Genomic DNA, 16254 nt, shown 5'->3' on the forward strand with positions numbered 1-16254 from the left:
ATGTCACTTATATGTGGAATCTAAAAATATGTTGCCTTACATGGTAAAAGTGATTTTGCAGATATGATTAAATTGAGGATTTCGAGATGGAAGATTATCCGGGATTATCTAAGTGAACCTAAAGGAGGATCATATTCATTAGTAGGAAACGTGACTGCAGAAGAAAGAGGCGATACAAGGAAGAGGCCACTAGGTGAAAAAAAGCGAGGAAACATTCTTCCCTGAAGTCTCCAGAGGGAACACAGCCATGCTGACAACTTGATTGTAATCTTTTGAACTTCAGAACTGTAAGAGAGTAAATCTGTGTTTTAAGTCACTAAATTTGTGGTAATTTGCTACAGCAGCAATAGGAAGCTAAGACACAGGTTCTAAGGCACTGACATGACTGGGGCTTAATAGGTGGAAGGAAGCTTGCAGGGCTTTTTCTGGAACAATTTTTAGAAACCAGAGGCATTCATGGGGGCTCTTGTTTTGCTGTCACAGAGCACTGAAGGATACATGTTCAAACTGTGGAGAGAGTGAACAGAAAGAATTTAGAGTCCCACTGACAGCTGGGACTGCTGTATTCAGAGACCAGAGGGTTAGCCATCACACCATGGGACCTTGGTATAACAAACCTTCAAGGTTAAGACTTGTATACTAATGCATCTGGCCTGTTGATCTTTAAAATGTTTCAGCATAGATTCAATCTAAGGAATATTAAGAGAGAGCCTCCTCTAAGGGCACAGTGGAGGCTCTCAGATGACTATGATAGCTAGGGTCTCACTCTGTGGTTTGGATATTTTCAGGTCTGTGTTCAGAGTTCTGCAGCCTACAGAGCATTTGCCTGAGTTCCAGAGGAGAAAAAAGTCACAGGTGGGGCATGTGACATATGAACTCTTAATCGCCCAAGCACATAATTGACTTATAGGGATCTGATTGACTTTAGGCCGGCACCAGGCAAAGCAAAAAGCATCAAGAGGAGAGATTTTAGGGGGGAGGTGAGGGTGATGGGGAGAGGGAAATTTTCAGTAGCCAGAGGAAAGAGCAAGGAGTTGGACGTTGATGGGAGAGAAGAAATGCAAGCTTAAGGGAGCGTCTATACATCAGAGTGTACTCCTGGTTAGGGAAAATGTGAGGGCAAGGTCACCAAAACTGAGACAAGTCCACTGAGATTTGAAGTCCAGGCGCTAACCATTACATCATGAGGCCCTTGAAGTTAGGTCTCTACCAAAAGACTGATGTGTACTCCTAACAGGTCAGTTTATCTTCAAAATAAAGTAGGCAACACATAAGCTTGTGGAGTTTGAACAGAGCCTCTCATGGGTACAACTCTAAGATGTACTCAACAAGGGTACTGCTGTGTAGTAGGAACTTTCTCAGGACAGTGTTAGTGTTTGGAAGCCGATGGAGCACTTTAAGTAGGCTCCAGGAAAGGAAGGACCTGAGTTAGAGGGACTGTAAAACATGAACACCTAATCATTGGAACCAGGATTCTAATTTAGCAGAATCTGAGGAACTCTGGGCAAAAGGCAAAAAGGGCCATCAGGTGTAAGGGGAAGTAGGGCTAGAATTCCGGAGGAAGGTAATCAGAGACAATCTTCTCTTGGCCAGTGGTTCTATGTTGCTTTGGTTGTTGACTTGGAAGTAACTAGCAGCGCCTAGAGCTAGATATGTACATCTGGCTAACGATTTAGGAGAACCATAGGGGGAAAATTGCTAAGATGTTGCTGAGGTCCCAAAGACATTTGGACTCAAACTGATGGATTCAGAGCCCAGAGTGCTAACCGTGGGGTCCTTACATGAGGAACTTTCTACTTGCTACTGCAATTTACATATATATATATTATATATATATACAAATTGTATATATTACATATAAATTATATATAAATTATATATATATTATATATGTTATATATTATTATATGTAACATACATATTATATATAAATTATATATATAATTTATATAGGTATATATTCTTACATTAGGCTGATACGTTTTGAGGAGGCTTCAGAGAAGAGAAGATTTGCGAGAGGGGCCTCTGAGACATGAAGTGTTAAGACCCTGAGCATGCAAATGACTTAGGATCTGACTGTCTTCGGGAACCCAGGCAAGAGTAGTTGTCGAGAGAGTGAATGGTGTTCCAAGGGGCTCCTCGGGAGAAGGAAGCCTGAGTGGGAAGGTTATGCCCAGAAACCAGTGTACATTATCGACTTGAGGGAAACACGGAGGAAATAGGCTGGCGACCAAAACAAAAGTAGGTCCCACCGAGATTTGAACTCGGATCGCTGGATTCAAAGTCCAGAGTGCTAACCATTACACCATGGGGCCACCACTTGCTGAGGGATTTATGAATATTTATTGAAGAGTCTGTCATTCTATTCAGGGTTTTATGGACTATCGTTTTCATTTAAAAAATATTCATAGAGAATCTGCTGTATGCCAATCAGCAGAAGCTCCAAGTGAAACGCGACGACCAGGGTTCAGGGTTCACAGGCACTACGAACTCCTCAGGACCCAGTTCGTGTTAGAAACTGATGGAACTTGAACCCAGGACTGAGATCAGGAGTAGAAAACGTGAATAGTCACCCAGGGGGTAATCTAAATGATGAGGATCGGAGGAGATTCTGTGGCCTAGAGAAGGAGGAGGAGCAAGAGAGGACGGATGTGGAATCCCAGAGGCAAGGGTAAGGAAAGCTGTTTTGCAGGACAGTGTCTCCTTGCTGACGGGTATGGGGTATCTTGCGCAAGTGCTTAGGTGTCTCTAGCCTCCTCGAGGTACCACGGTGATTTAAGAGACGAGGAGGGAAGACACTAAAAGGCTAACAGGTCCCACCGAGATTTGAACTCGGATCGCTGGATTCAAAGTCCAGAGTGCTAACCATTACACCATGGGGCCCCTGCCATTTTCTCGCCCCACGCTTTTAGGAACGTGTCTGCTGTGCGTCGTATGCGCTTCATTGGAAAGATTTGTCTTAGATGAGCGAAAACCTCACCTTCAGTGCTCCGCAATGCGAAAAGCCTAGCAGAGCTCACTCTGCTTGGAATTTTTTCTCAGGGCCCCCGGAGGGTTTGAGTACCGGCGTTCCTTGCAAAATCAAAACTGTGCCTTTACTGAATTTCTAACCTGGGCCATGAACGTTTGTCTACATATGGTGTCAACACTTAAAAATCCCTTAGGATATGTGTGAATATAGAAAACGCAAGAAGAAAAAACAAGTTCAAGATAAGATAGGAAATTACTGGTAATTTCGGGAATAAGAAAAACCTTTTTCCTTTTTGAGTATTTTTACATCCTTCTTTTTGCTTATCCACATTTCCTAATGGATCGACTGCAAGTTTAATACAAGATGAATTTTTGTTATATTTACTCTTATTTATGTTGCATATACTGTATGTTTATGTATTAGAGTTCTAGCGAGCAAAACAGTTTTGTTGTTGTTTGTTTGTTGTTTTGAAAGTAAGCCCAAATCAGAAAACAGTTTTGAAAATTCTTTAACTGGTACTTCCTCCCTACAATCTGGCCTCCTAAGTGGAATGATAAGAGGGCTCCAGAAGGAGGAAATATTGGAAATTTCTGTTTAAGATACTGATTCCCAAACATCAAAATACTCACGAGTGGAATAGTGATGCACTGGATATACCCAAATTCTTGGAAGAACATCGAAAAAATAGAGGCAGGCGAGGTTTGGAAGTCAGACCTGAGCTGAATTTCAGATAGGGAGATAGCAATTCAAAATGAACTAAAGCCTGAGCATTTTTTCAGCATATTTATGATGGTCTCAGAAATCCCTAGCGTTTACCAAAGTAATTTTCAAAGATTTTCTCTACATACAGTTATACTAAAGGACTAGAACTACCTGCTTCCAGTTTTATGGAGAAAGATAATAATAATCAGTAAAACAGTATATTCCGTGTTGTTTCACCGTTTCTGTAGCTGGTACAGCAGGTATTTCGACCTGGAGGGAAAACAAAACTCCGTAGCCGGCAGGATTCGAACCTGCGCGGGGAGACCCCAATGGATTTCAAGTCCATCGCCTTAACCACTCGGCCACGACTACATAACTGACTGAATTGTCTAGATATATTCCCATGAGGAATAATATCTTTCTTCCTACAAACGTTCTTTAATTTCGACAACAGTTCTGGAATGCCTGTCATAATGGTAAAAAGCTCAGCAGATTGAGACGTTGGTTACAGAAGTAATTACAAATTGTAACACTTGTCTGACTTACAAGCTACCAAAGACTTTACCAAGGTCACATTCCAATCCCTAAGAGGTGTAGTGGTCTCCAAATCTGAGAGATCAAGTTACCAGACATAATGAATAGGATTTATCTCTGTCAAAAACGGGAAATATGTATTTTTAACAAACCACTTTGGGGATTCTTACACATCCCGAACTGTCCCACAAGCTCGATCTGATGGTCTCTTGTAATCTTTATTCAATCCCTTTCTTTCTAAAATCAAGTTTCAATCAAGAAAATCGCCGATGCTAGCAGAGGATGGTTTCGATCCATCGACCTCTGGGTTATGGGCCCAGCACGCTCCCGCTGCGCCACTCTGCTAACATGTAACCACGTGTTTTTCAATTCATATTTCAAGGGGATAAATTTTGGCACTTTCTTGGCTCTAAGATTGTGAATATCTTCCTGTGGCTGTAAGAGTAGGAATACTATATTTATGTCCACACGTGGCTACACTCCACCTCCAAATATTACTGACTTAGAATTCACCTTCGAAAGACTTCTATCAATTGAGGTAGGAGTTTCCTTGAGCTCGGACAAGATGACTTTCCAGGTTATTGGAAAACCAAATGCACGCCAACGGGTACAATTTATAAAGGTGAAATTGTACAGGGAGAATTAACTTTTGCTTCTCTCAGCCACACTCGGATACCAGAAGCGTAATTATCTTAAAATGTTTGTTGTTTTTCAGTGAAAATATTTTACTCCGCAGCCGGGGGAAAAGGAGAGTTGCATTGGCCGGGAATCGAACCCGGGCCTCCCGCGTGGCAGGCGAGAATTCTACCACTGAACCACCAATGCCCTATCTGTTCAGGGCTTTTTACTTGTCTTCATATAGTTATAATTATATTGTCCCTAAATTGTTAGTAAAAGAGTGAAGATGTATGTTCTTTTCCCTAGGATTTTCTTAAATCCAGTTAAATAAAAGACGATATCTAAATTTTCTAGGAAAACCTGTGAACTAGAAGGAAGCTGAAACTGCTGATATGTGACTCTTGGAGGCTTTTGAAAATGAAAAACACCTATAAATACCCGACATATAAAAATATCTTTCTCCATCCCTCCCTCAATTTATATCTTTAATGAAAACACTTTCTGAAAATCTCTCATTTAGGATGCAAGCAAGTTCGGTTAATTACTAGGCCAAAGTGCTCAATTCAAGTTTGAAACACCAAGTTACTTCATTTTGGAAAAAAGACCTTCTATTGTCCTTCTGTTTATGGTGACACAAGTTTGGCGTGGAGGGTATTGTCAACGGAAGCAGGATAACAAAGAAAATAATAAAGGAAAAATATAATTCTCCCAATTCCTTCTCCTTACTTGCCTCTGGAGAGGATGACCACCAGTTGCCGAGGTCGCTGTGGCCCTTTGGAACAAAAAGCCAAAAGGGGCCTGGAAATAAATAAAGAGTTATCATCTCTGTTTTTCAGGACTTTTCAGTTCGTTTGGAGAAAAAACCAACAAGAGAAAACCACTGACGATCAATGAAAATAATCTACTGAAATGAGTCTTGAGTTTGGGCTTTAGGAAAGTAATGGACTCTGATAGCCTGGATTATAAAGCATGTGAAAGCCAGGAGGTTTTTCACTCTAGTTTCTATCTCTTCACCTCTTCTTCAGAATAAAGAAGTTGTAGTATTTATTTGGCAGCTGTGATTAGGATGCTTTGAAGGGAAAGAATTGCAGAAAGACTTTTAGCAAATTAGGAGGTTATTAATGTTGCTCTTAAAGGAAGAATTTGGGCCATAAATTAGGTTTCAACAAATCCTGGCAACAGAATAACACATAACTGAACAGTATGAGAGATATAAATAAACTTGGTCAAGTTACCTAATTTGTTTGTTTACTCATATGTAAATGGAGCCTAGCAGTAGTTGATTTACATTCCTCTAAGGACTGTAAAGGTATTGTAAATTAAAATGATGCCTATGAAAGCCTTGAAAAATAGTATAAAACCACCAGATAAATATTAGCTACTGATTTTTTATTTCATGGAACTTTTTAATGAACCACTGAAAGTCAGAAGTTGTATCTTCTATTATAAACAGAAATCTTCAGTATAATGATCATAGATGGTGCTCACATTAGTCGTACTGAATTGGTTGCATATTGTAGGCTCCTCTAAAACAAATATCTAAAGTATGTTCTTTGTGTGTGATATAAAAATAATCTTTGCAATGTTCACTCTATTTCCTCAGATTTTATTTACCATTTCTCAAATGCTACCGCCTCAAAATGTCACCAAAAACCTCACCGAAAGAACAAAGCTAAGTTTATTGGACAAGAGAGAACACTATCTCAGAAGTCTTAATAGTGTCTCAGAAGGGAGAGGAAAAAGTTTAGCTATTTAGTGAGATTTTCAAAATCTGGATTTTTTGGTGAGTCAAAGTAGTAAGGACTCAATCTGGGGTCCTTTGCTATGGATAAGGATCATGATATATTTTAGGATTGGTAGACACAGTTAGGAGATGATTTTGAGGTAGAATGTTGTATTTATTATCTATTGCTGTATAACACATTGCCCTATAACTTAGTGGCTTAAAACAACAAAAATCTACTATCTCATATTTTCTGTGGGTCTTAAATTCAGGAATGGCTTACCCAGGTAGGGTGTCTCTTACGAGGTTGCAAACAAGATGTTGACAGAAGTTGCAGACATCTGCTTACTTGGGGCTAGAGAATTTTCTCCTTCTCCCCCTCCCCCTCCCCCTCCCCCTCCTCCTCCCCCTCCCCCTCCTTCTTCTCCTTCTCCTTCTCCTCTCCTTCTCCTTCTCCTTCTTCTTCTTCTTCTTCTTCTTCTCCTTCTTCTTCTTCTTCCTCTTCCTCTTCCTCTTCTTCAATGTGTCCATCAATTTACTCCTCTGTATTCCTTAAAAACAAAATAAAAATCACAAGTTTAATACCAATGCTTTAAGTTGGTCTATATTTTCTTTACTTCTATTTGCCAGATGATCTTCAATGATTTCTGGGAAGAGATTCCTCTTCAACAGATTACATACAGGAGGGAAAAGCTGGCCAGCAACTTTATGAAAATAGTGTGAACTCTAGCAAAAGAGGTCCATTTCCAACTCAAGCCCCATGCCATAATCCCATTCATCATTAGCAAAATGCACAGAAGTCATCACTTCCTGAATGGGGGCAAAAACTTTTACTCTCTCTTCATCACTTTTTGCCTCGACAGTTGTCTTGCAAATTCTCTTGAGGTTGTCATCTGTTTCAGGGAGCTCTCTGTACCCAACATCATTTTTATTTACTGGGTCAATCAAGCCAGCACCAGGAATGGTCTTTGTCACAACTTTCTTATCTCCCTGGTTTCTTATCTCTCTGGCTGCTTCTGTGAGCTTTTCATCTGTGTTTTTCAAGACACTAGTTTTCTTTTTATCTGTTACTTCTTTAAGCCTTTTCATCAAAAATAATTGACTGCAACAAACACTTTATCTTCATTTTGAACAATTATATAATTTTTCTTTGCTTCATTTGTGCCCACATATACAGGAGGTTCATCAGAAGAATTCTTGAGTTTTATTATCTCCAATAAATGGTGCGGTACTCAGGAGTATATAGTACTATTCCCACTTAAGGTTAAAATTCAGCCTTGCTGATTTTTTTCTTCATTTTATGTTTTTTAGCAAGGACATCATAAGGACCCAGTAATTGAATACAAGGCTTGCGGACAGTGAATCAGCTGGTTTTTCAGGACCAAGTTCTCCATAGAACTTCCAGAAGTGATAGCAATCGTGAAGCAGAGAAAGCTTATAATGCTTGTCTAGTTCTTTTTAAAGATCACCAGAGATATAAGCTTCATTTACTCATCTTCACACTGGCTGCTTTTTCACACTGTTGCCCCTCCCCAACCTGCCTTTGCTTCCTGCTGCTGCCAACCATTCTGGAGAATTCTCTTCTAAACTCAGTCACTTGGCTATTGAATTGAAACTTCAGTTCTTCACCACATGGGCCTCTTCATGGGGGTATCCTCCTGACAGGGCAGCTGGCTTCCATCAGATCAAGTGGTCCAAGACAGAAACTTGAAGAAGCTGCAACCTCTTAGTACTTAGTATGACAATGCCAACCTCCACATTATTCTGTTCACTCAAAGCAAGTCACCAAGTCCAGTCCACACACAAGGGAGGAAAATTAGTCTCCATGTCTTGAAGGAGTGAACATGTTTTGAAACCAAAGCAAGGGCTGAAAGAGTACTGCAGGTAGTCTGGTAAACTGTCATCTGATGCCTTCTATTAAGAAGTTGATGGATCTTTCAAGAGATTCCTGGAATAAAGAATAGAGTTCTTGGAATAAACAAAGTTAGGTGCAATTTTTATCTTTCTGAGCAAGAGTCCCCTTCTACTGGGTGTTAAAACCTACTTCCTAGTATTCTGAATTTTTTAATGAAGGTTTGGTTTGACATTTTATGGAAATGATATGTTGGCTTCTACATCAAAACAGATGAGAATATAACATGCCCTTATCAAATAAATATTGGAGTCAATAAATATGGTTATAATATATAAGTATGTCAGATACTCTAACTAGATGATATGCTGGGGATGGAGGTGGAGAATGAGACTCAAATGCTTGGCTCAAGATAAATCTAGTGAAAAGAGAAGAGCATATAGAAAATCTAAAATTGGGAAATCCATGTGTGAGATAGAGTAAAAATGTCATTTATGAAAATCAGTCATCCAGACCTGATTACTACCTTGTGACCACCTGTTATAAGATTTGGACCTCAGATTTACTGGTAGAGCAAACTCAGTGAAATTATCACCTGAAGGGAATTAGGCCCTAAAAACTGATTCTCACTAGTAAGACAGGATCCTGATGTTACAAATCAGAATACAATTTATTAATATAGAAGGGAGTTTATAACTTTTCAAGACTGGAATACTCATAGCCACAGTTCAGATCACCTTGATCCTGGCCCTGAGGCTCTCTAGAGGCCAACTTAGTAATAAGAAGGAGGCCTTATGACATACCATTGACAAGGACTGCCTCTTTGACCAAACTTTACTCAGGCTCCTCTGAGCCCTCCTCTCTGCTAGGCCTTAACCTTGGCCTACTGAGTCCAATTTTAGCAAGAATCCTGCTAAGCCAGTTTATTGAGAATCCCTCTACCCCTTGAAAACTAATCAAGCTCCTGTTTGTAATTTTCCATCCTCTGACCCCCCTCACCCTGCCCACTTGCTATAAATCCCCAGCTGTCCTTGCTATTATTCAGAGTTGAGTTCAGTTGTGTACTGGAGTCTCTTACTATCCTAGCTTGAAAAGAAATCTGTCAGATCCTTTTTAACAAGTGTTCAGTGCAATTTCTCTTTAACACTATCAGAGGAAAAGAAAGTGAGGCCCTGCCCTGGGATGGAGCAACACCATCTTAGGAACTGAAAGAAGACCTCTGTGACAGGGTTAATCAGAACGGTTGCTTATTATTTTGTTTTAAGCTGGGGAATGTCAGGATAAGATTTGCATTTTTTTAAAAAAGCGTAATAAGGACACTGATCTAACTGAGAAAGAGGAGGTCTGGGAAGAGGACTAAAGAGGTTCATGTCAATACCCGGGCAAGACGTATGATGGAAGGAAGGAGGCCATGTGGTAACGAAGAGAAGAGGATACATGGGATATAACACTTTAGGAGGTAAAACTCCCAACTCCCTGCTCGGATTGGGAAAAGGAGGGGCGAGGTGGGGGGAGGAGGAGAGAGGGGGAGGGAGGGGGAGGAGGAGAAGAAGAAGAAGAAGTGTCCAGGATGGTTCCGGGTTCCAGGCTCAGCGGGGTAGTGGCGGGCAATGAATCTGAGAAAAACGCAAGACATGTTGTAGGCAGATAGGCAAAGGAACAGTCAGGAGGCAAAAGAGCGCCGAGGGTGAGCCTGGGAAAACGCCAACATTTTAGGGCCTTAGTGGTCCTCAGCACTTAAAGACGCGGAAAGAAACGATCATAGAAGATAGGGAAACCAGAAGACTATGCATTCTCTGGTGCCAAAAAGGAGAGTGTTTAAATTAAATCTCTCGGTTAAAGAAAGTTGCCCGTTAGGGGAATTCGTCCTCGTTCTAGAATTCCAATGGCAAGTTAAGGGCAAACGTATGCCACTGAAACTCTGTCAGAGCAGCTACTCTGTCTTCTTTATCTCATCTTGGGCTTGGAAGCCTTAACTGGTCTCAAGGCCGACTACACATGCCCAAGAGGAAAGAAGCCGCATGCTCTTCATTTCTCCCCCTACCCAAAAGACAAGCCAAGATCCTGACCCCGACGTGATTTGAACACGCAACCTTCTGATCTGGAGTCAGATGCGCTACCGTTGCGCCACGAGGTCACAGAGAAAGGTGGCCTTTCTTCTAAATTAGAATTTAAATAATGCTTTCTCCTCGCCCCCAGGTTCTAAAGGTTTATTCCTTTTTATTGGTAGATTTGATCATTTTTCTCGCCACTATTCATAGCTTCGCTAATGCTTGGTGGAAAAAGATAAGGGATTAACCAGATTAAATATTAATCCAAAAAGCCCAAGTCCTCCCTCCATGTAGAGGAAACTCAGTGGTTTCTCGCGTTCGATCTTTACACTTGTCGGAATTTTCCTGTTTTGAGAAAAACTGTGTACGTACTGAGTTTAGATCCGCAATGAAACAGGAGTAAGAATTGCCACGATGTTTGAACTACCACTTTTCCTGTAAATTCACTAAACTTCTCCTCTTCTGAAAAAGACTACCAGCCTTGCCCTGCCCTGCGGTGTCAGGCCTCGCCCCCCACTCCCCCGCCCCTCGTTTCTCAGCGCTCGCCTGACCTCATTCTCAACCTGGTGAAAAACTGCTTTATCCTCAAAGTCTAGCGTAGATGGCATGTCTTCCCGAAACCCTCACTTCTCAGTGGGATTTCGTGGGCCTTCGGGTCTCTACAGTGTACACGTGCCATTCACTTCACAGCAACTCGAAGCAAACTGCTAATATTTACTGAGTTCTCGCCATTTTCTACCAGCCCTATGCTCGTAGATCTTCCTCCAGCCAGTGACTCTTAAAACGTGCATCAGTTGGGAACTTGTTAGCAATACAAGTCCTCTGCCAAACCCTACAGGCCAAAGGCCTACAGAATCAGAAACTCTGGAGGGAGACCCCAGCACTCTATGTTTTAACAAGTCCTCCCTGATTGTGATGCAGGGAAAAGTTTGAGAATACTGCCCCAGCCTAGCCACCCGAAACTTTGCTCACTCAAAAAAAAAAAAAAAAGATTAACTTTCAGTCTTCTTCCAGGATGGTGGAGGGGCAATGTGGTGTTAGCTTGCTGCCATAGCAGAGGACCCCAGATTGAGTGGCTTAAGCAACAAGTTTATTTTCTCACAGTTCTGGAGGCTAGAAGTCCAAGAACAACCCTGTCAACAGGTTTGTAGATGGCGGTCTTCTCCCTGCATCTTCACGTGGTCTTTCCTCTGTGTGTCTGTTCTTTTTTTGATAAGGACACCAGTCATTGTATCAGGGTCCACCCATATGACCTCATTTTACTTTAATTACCTTTTTAAAAGCCCTGTCTCCAAACAAAGTCACACTCTGAGGTACTGAGAGTTAGAACTTCGACATATTTAGGGTAGGGGGGGAGACACGAGGACACAATTCAGCTCCTAACAGGCAGTTCCCAGGTGAAGCTACTGCTGACAATTCCTGAGCCTGGCATGGAGCGTGAGGATGGAGGTTCTGTGGTGTAAATCTCATAGCCTCTTCGCTTTTCCTACACGACCTCTTTAGGATTCAGCTTTCTCGGGCCTGACAAGTCAGCTATCACACTTCAGTCGGCTCTCCAGATTACATAATTTTGTTGCTATTATCTCCTCTCCCGAACTTTTGGTTCAATTTGAATTTATGTTTTAGAGTTGTTTTGAGTGGGATTTCTGGAGTGCACAGAAGTGAATTCTTGCCTTTCATCCACAATCTTTACCTGAAAGCACCGCAAAGCAGCGGTGGTTCCCTGAGTATATAAAGCAATCCGGCTCTATCTTTTCCTCTCCTTCAGCTCTCAGCTCAAGCGTTCCTTCCCTGCTGTGGCCTTTCTCCCTGATTTCCATCAAAAGGTAAAGCACTCTATTATATGTTATTATTAGTTATAACTTCTTGGTAGTTACGTCGGTTGTAACTTTGCAGTACTTTTGACCGTTAGGTTCAATTTGTTTCCCCAGCTAGACTGTAAGATTTTTGAGGCGTTGGAAATGCTTTCGTTTGCAATAGTAATTTCAGTGTTACAATTATAGTTGAGATTATTTTCTTTGAACAAATTACCCAAGCACCATTATTACCGCAGGACCACGTGGCCTAATGGATAAGGCGTCTGACTTCGGATCAGAAAATTGAGGGTTCGAGTCCCTTCGTGGTTGCTGTGGGATTAATCTATTGCTACTTAGAAACTACCTGAGGACATGCATGGTGGTCATTCTTAATAAAACAATTTTCTTAGTTTTTCTTAGTTAAAGCCGGTAATCAGAAATCTCCTGCATGGTGATAATTCTTAATAAAACAATTTTCTTAGTTATACCTGAGGACATGCATGGTGATCATTCTTAATAACACAATTTTCTTAAAGTCGGTAATCAGAAATCTTGATAGTTTTATACTCCATGTACCTCCGCTCCACACCCTTTCCTTTGTTTTTGTTTCTTTTTACCCGTCCAGTGTCTGCTTATCTCTGTCTCCACAGTATCCACCAAACAGTCGGTTCTCGGTTCTCCCGGTCTGCTCTCAGCAAAATTTGGTCTGCGGACCAGTGGCAACATCCGGGAGCTTCTTAGAAATGCAAGGCTTCCCAGCCAGTCCCAGTTCCGTCTCAGTACTACACTTGAACTACAAAATTAGAATTTGGGGAGTGGGGCTCAGGAATCTGTGTTTTAACCAACTACCCAAAACTGAGTCCTATACACACTCGAGTGTGAAAACCATTCTGGACCTTATAGCTGCATAACGTCTCTCAGGTTCTTCCAGCCCACTCGACGATGGTGCAAATACCTCAGACACAGCCTTTCATGATTTAGCGCCAACTACCTGCGTTCTTTTTTTTCCTTTTCTTTTTTTTTTTTTTTTTGCAGGTGCAGTTTGCTTCCTCGGAGATGGGGTTGATTTAGTTATCTTTACAACGAGATTTCTCCATTGGACACTTAGTCCATCAGCTTACTTTATTTTTTGAATGTACATATTTTTTGTTGTTGAGGTATAGTTGATTTACAATATTATATTAGTTTCAGGTGTACAACGTAGTAATTAAAAATTTTTATAGGTTATACTCCATTTAAAGTATAAAATATTGACTATATTACCTGTGCTGTACAACATATCTTTGTAGCTTATTTGTTTTATACATAGAAGTTTGTACTACCTGCGTTCTAAGACTGTTACAACAGGGGAAATGTGAAGCTGCCATAGAACCCCGAGGGAAGTCCGGGCTGCAGGAAAAGGCAAAAAAAAGTCAACAGATTTGCCAAACTGCCTTCTAACAAATGCAGGAAAATGGTAGAAGATTCACCATCTGTAATCCTTAGAGAAATAATAGACCCAGGAAAAGAGCATTAATGATCTTAAAACCCTTAGGAATAGGTTATTGGGAAACAATATGTGTGTGGTCAAGTATCACCCCGAGATTATTTGCTAGTTGCAAAGAGAAAAAGAAAGAGCCCTGGGGGCACTACTTTATCTTCACCATCAGTGGGGTGTCCTGACAAGTGCCTCCTGATGTGAAGTACTTTATAAAGTGCACAGTGTCAAGCCCACAATTTTTAACCTGAATCTAATGTAAGCCATCAAAGGGTTCTAACCAATCATTTAGACTTAACTTCTAGTTTAGAGGAATAAACTAAAAGTTGCCATGAGGAATCAGTGAGACAAATTCGGAATGTGGGACATTCTAGAAGAGGCTTGGACTTTTTAAAAAGTCAATGTCAAAACAATAACAACATCAACAGAAAGCTGGAAGCCTGTTCTAAACTAAAGGGAACTAAGGAAACATTACAACCCAAAACAGTGAATGAATTTTGGTGGGATCCGGGTAACAGAAACTGGCTCCAAAAGACATATTAAAGAAATTTAAGTAAGGACAGGATATTAGATGTTTTTATAAAGAATTGCTAGATTTTTTTATTTATGATAATGGTATTGTGGTTATATGAGACATGTTTAGACGATACACGTTTATGTGTATAGGGTATGATGTCTTCAAATGAATTTCGTATGATTCAACAGAAAAAGGCAGATAAGACTAAGAGGACAAAATGTTAACAATTGTTGAATCTGGGTGGTGGCTATACACATAATTCCCTATTCTTTCAATTTTTTTAAATGTTTGAAAATTTTTATAATAAAAGTTTAATTTTTAAAAAAAAGCTTGACAGAAGCTGTCCTGTTTAAAGAAAAGCTCTGACGGAAGAGCACAGGGCTCCTAGGAGACAAAAGAGAGGGTCAGCAGCAAGAAACCAGCACCCTGTGAGGAAGGGCAGATCCTTTATGCTTCAGGAGTCCAGGCTCCCTTGACAGAGTGGCCAGGAAGAGAGCTGAGAAGGTTAGATAGATGCCCGTGATGAGGGCCTCCTATGCCATCTGTGATCTTCCCCGCCGGCTACAGAGTAGTTTCAAAGACTTTAAAGGAGGGAAGGGACCCAATCTGATTTGCGTTCTCAGATGAACACAGCAGTTAGTGTTGACATAGCCCTACCTACGTAATCTGCCCTAAACTACGACTCTCGTGTTATCTCTCGTTGCTGCCCCTCTCTGTACGCCTCCAAAAAGCAACGTTCCAGCCAGACAGCACTTTCTTCCATTTCTCCCCTATTCTATGAGGTTTAAGTCTAGACCACCACTCCCCTCTCCAATCTGGCTCACTCCCACACATCCTTCAGATCTGAGTTTAAACATGATTCATTCCGCATATATTTACTGAGTGTCCATTTGCCCATTCAGAAGTAATAAAGGTATAACTGGAATATTTCTTCGTGAAACTTGGAGTCTAATGAGTGACTCTCTCCAGGCAGCCACCTAAGATATTCATGACTGGGAGCTACACTCTTCCTGTGGGCTACTACGGCACAGGGGACCTCTCACTTGTCATACTCAATGGTAAGTGTTTACTTCTGTAATTGTTTATTCTAGAAATCCCTCAGAAGAGTGGCCACACTTTTCTTGCTCTCCACTGAGTGAGAAGCACCTAGCCAAGTGTCTGGCATGAGATTGTGCCCAGAATAAAAATTCTGAAACAATGAAGAAATGAATGAATCTGTTCAGGGACAAGGGAGCGGAGGCCAAAAGACTTCCAAGAAGTCGTTGCAGTAACTCCTATGAGAAACTGTTAGAAGCCTATCTAAGAAAGTGGGTCTGATGGTTGGGAGGAAGAACCAGATCTGAGAAAAAATTAGGAGGTTGAACCAAAGACCTGGTAACCTGTGGGCTGTGGAGAGAAAATCAGAGAGAGGACGGATAAGGGGACTTCTGAGTCTTTGGGTTTGGTACCTGGGTGCTCCTGTCAAAACTTTGGGTTGTTGGAGGAGTTTCAAGTTTTGGGGGAAAGGGTAGAGCATTCGTTTGGGGACGTATTGCTTTTGAGATGCCCATTGACATGCAAAAAGAAATAACTAGGACAATTGTGTCCAATTCTGGAGCCCAGAAGAGAGGTCTGGGCTGGAGATAATTTTCAATCCATCAGCACATAAGCTGTGGTTTATCAATCATGCCCTGTCCTTCTTCTGTTCATGGAATGAAGCTGTTGATGAAAAACAAAATCTTCTACTTGCACATTAATACAACCACATGCATACACATACAGATAAGATTGTGATAATGGTTGTGTAGTTTCAGAAAAGTGGAGATCCTGGGGTTATGTTCTTGCTTTGGAGGTGGTCTTTGCAAATATTTTTAAACATTATCCATAGAGTATCAGATAAAGTTGATTTTCCTCTTGTGAGAAAAGGCCCCATGCAATGAAGTGGATCTGATTCTCAGAAATATTTTCTAATTTCCTATTTTATTAAAAAATATTCTATCTACTGCTTTAAAATATTTTTAGCTTTACAGAGAG

General features: G+C 41.0%; 7 non-coding genes and 1 pseudogene across 7 annotated transcripts; 1 reads left to right on the top strand and 7 right to left on the bottom strand.

Annotated features, from left to right (window-relative positions):
- Window positions 1-2243: 2243 nt before the first annotated feature.
- On the bottom strand, window positions 2244-2315 carry TRNAQ-UUG. Its single transcript has one exon. It is a non-coding gene; the product is annotated as a tRNA-Gln (tRNA).
- A 496-nt stretch (window positions 2316-2811) lies between these two features.
- Window positions 2812-2883, bottom strand: TRNAQ-UUG. Its single transcript has one exon. It is a non-coding gene; the product is annotated as a tRNA-Gln (tRNA).
- A 1080-nt stretch (window positions 2884-3963) lies between these two features.
- On the bottom strand, window positions 3964-4045 carry TRNAS-UGA. Its single transcript has one exon. It is a non-coding gene; the product is annotated as a tRNA-Ser (tRNA).
- Window positions 4046-4480: 435 nt separating this feature from the next.
- Window positions 4481-4552, bottom strand: TRNAM-CAU. The gene has a single exon. It is a non-coding gene; the product is annotated as a tRNA-Met (tRNA).
- A 409-nt stretch (window positions 4553-4961) lies between these two features.
- On the bottom strand, window positions 4962-5032 carry TRNAG-GCC. Its single transcript has one exon. It is a non-coding gene; the product is annotated as a tRNA-Gly (tRNA).
- Window positions 5033-7118: 2086 nt separating this feature from the next.
- Window positions 7119-8115, bottom strand: LOC114907515 (annotated as a pseudogene).
- A 2350-nt stretch (window positions 8116-10465) lies between these two features.
- On the bottom strand, window positions 10466-10537 carry TRNAW-CCA. The gene has a single exon. It is a non-coding gene; the product is annotated as a tRNA-Trp (tRNA).
- Window positions 10538-12504: 1967 nt separating this feature from the next.
- TRNAR-UCG lies at window positions 12505-12577 on the top strand. Its single transcript has one exon. It is a non-coding gene; the product is annotated as a tRNA-Arg (tRNA).
- The last annotated feature ends 3677 nt before the right edge of the window (window positions 12578-16254 follow it).

This window comes from Monodon monoceros, unplaced genomic scaffold (assembly GCF_005190385.1).
Source record: "Monodon monoceros isolate NGI ecotype Baffin Bay Population unplaced genomic scaffold, NGI_Narwhal_1 Super_Scaffold_3, whole genome shotgun sequence".
Lineage (NCBI taxonomy): Eukaryota > Metazoa > Chordata > Mammalia > Artiodactyla > Monodontidae > Monodon > Monodon monoceros.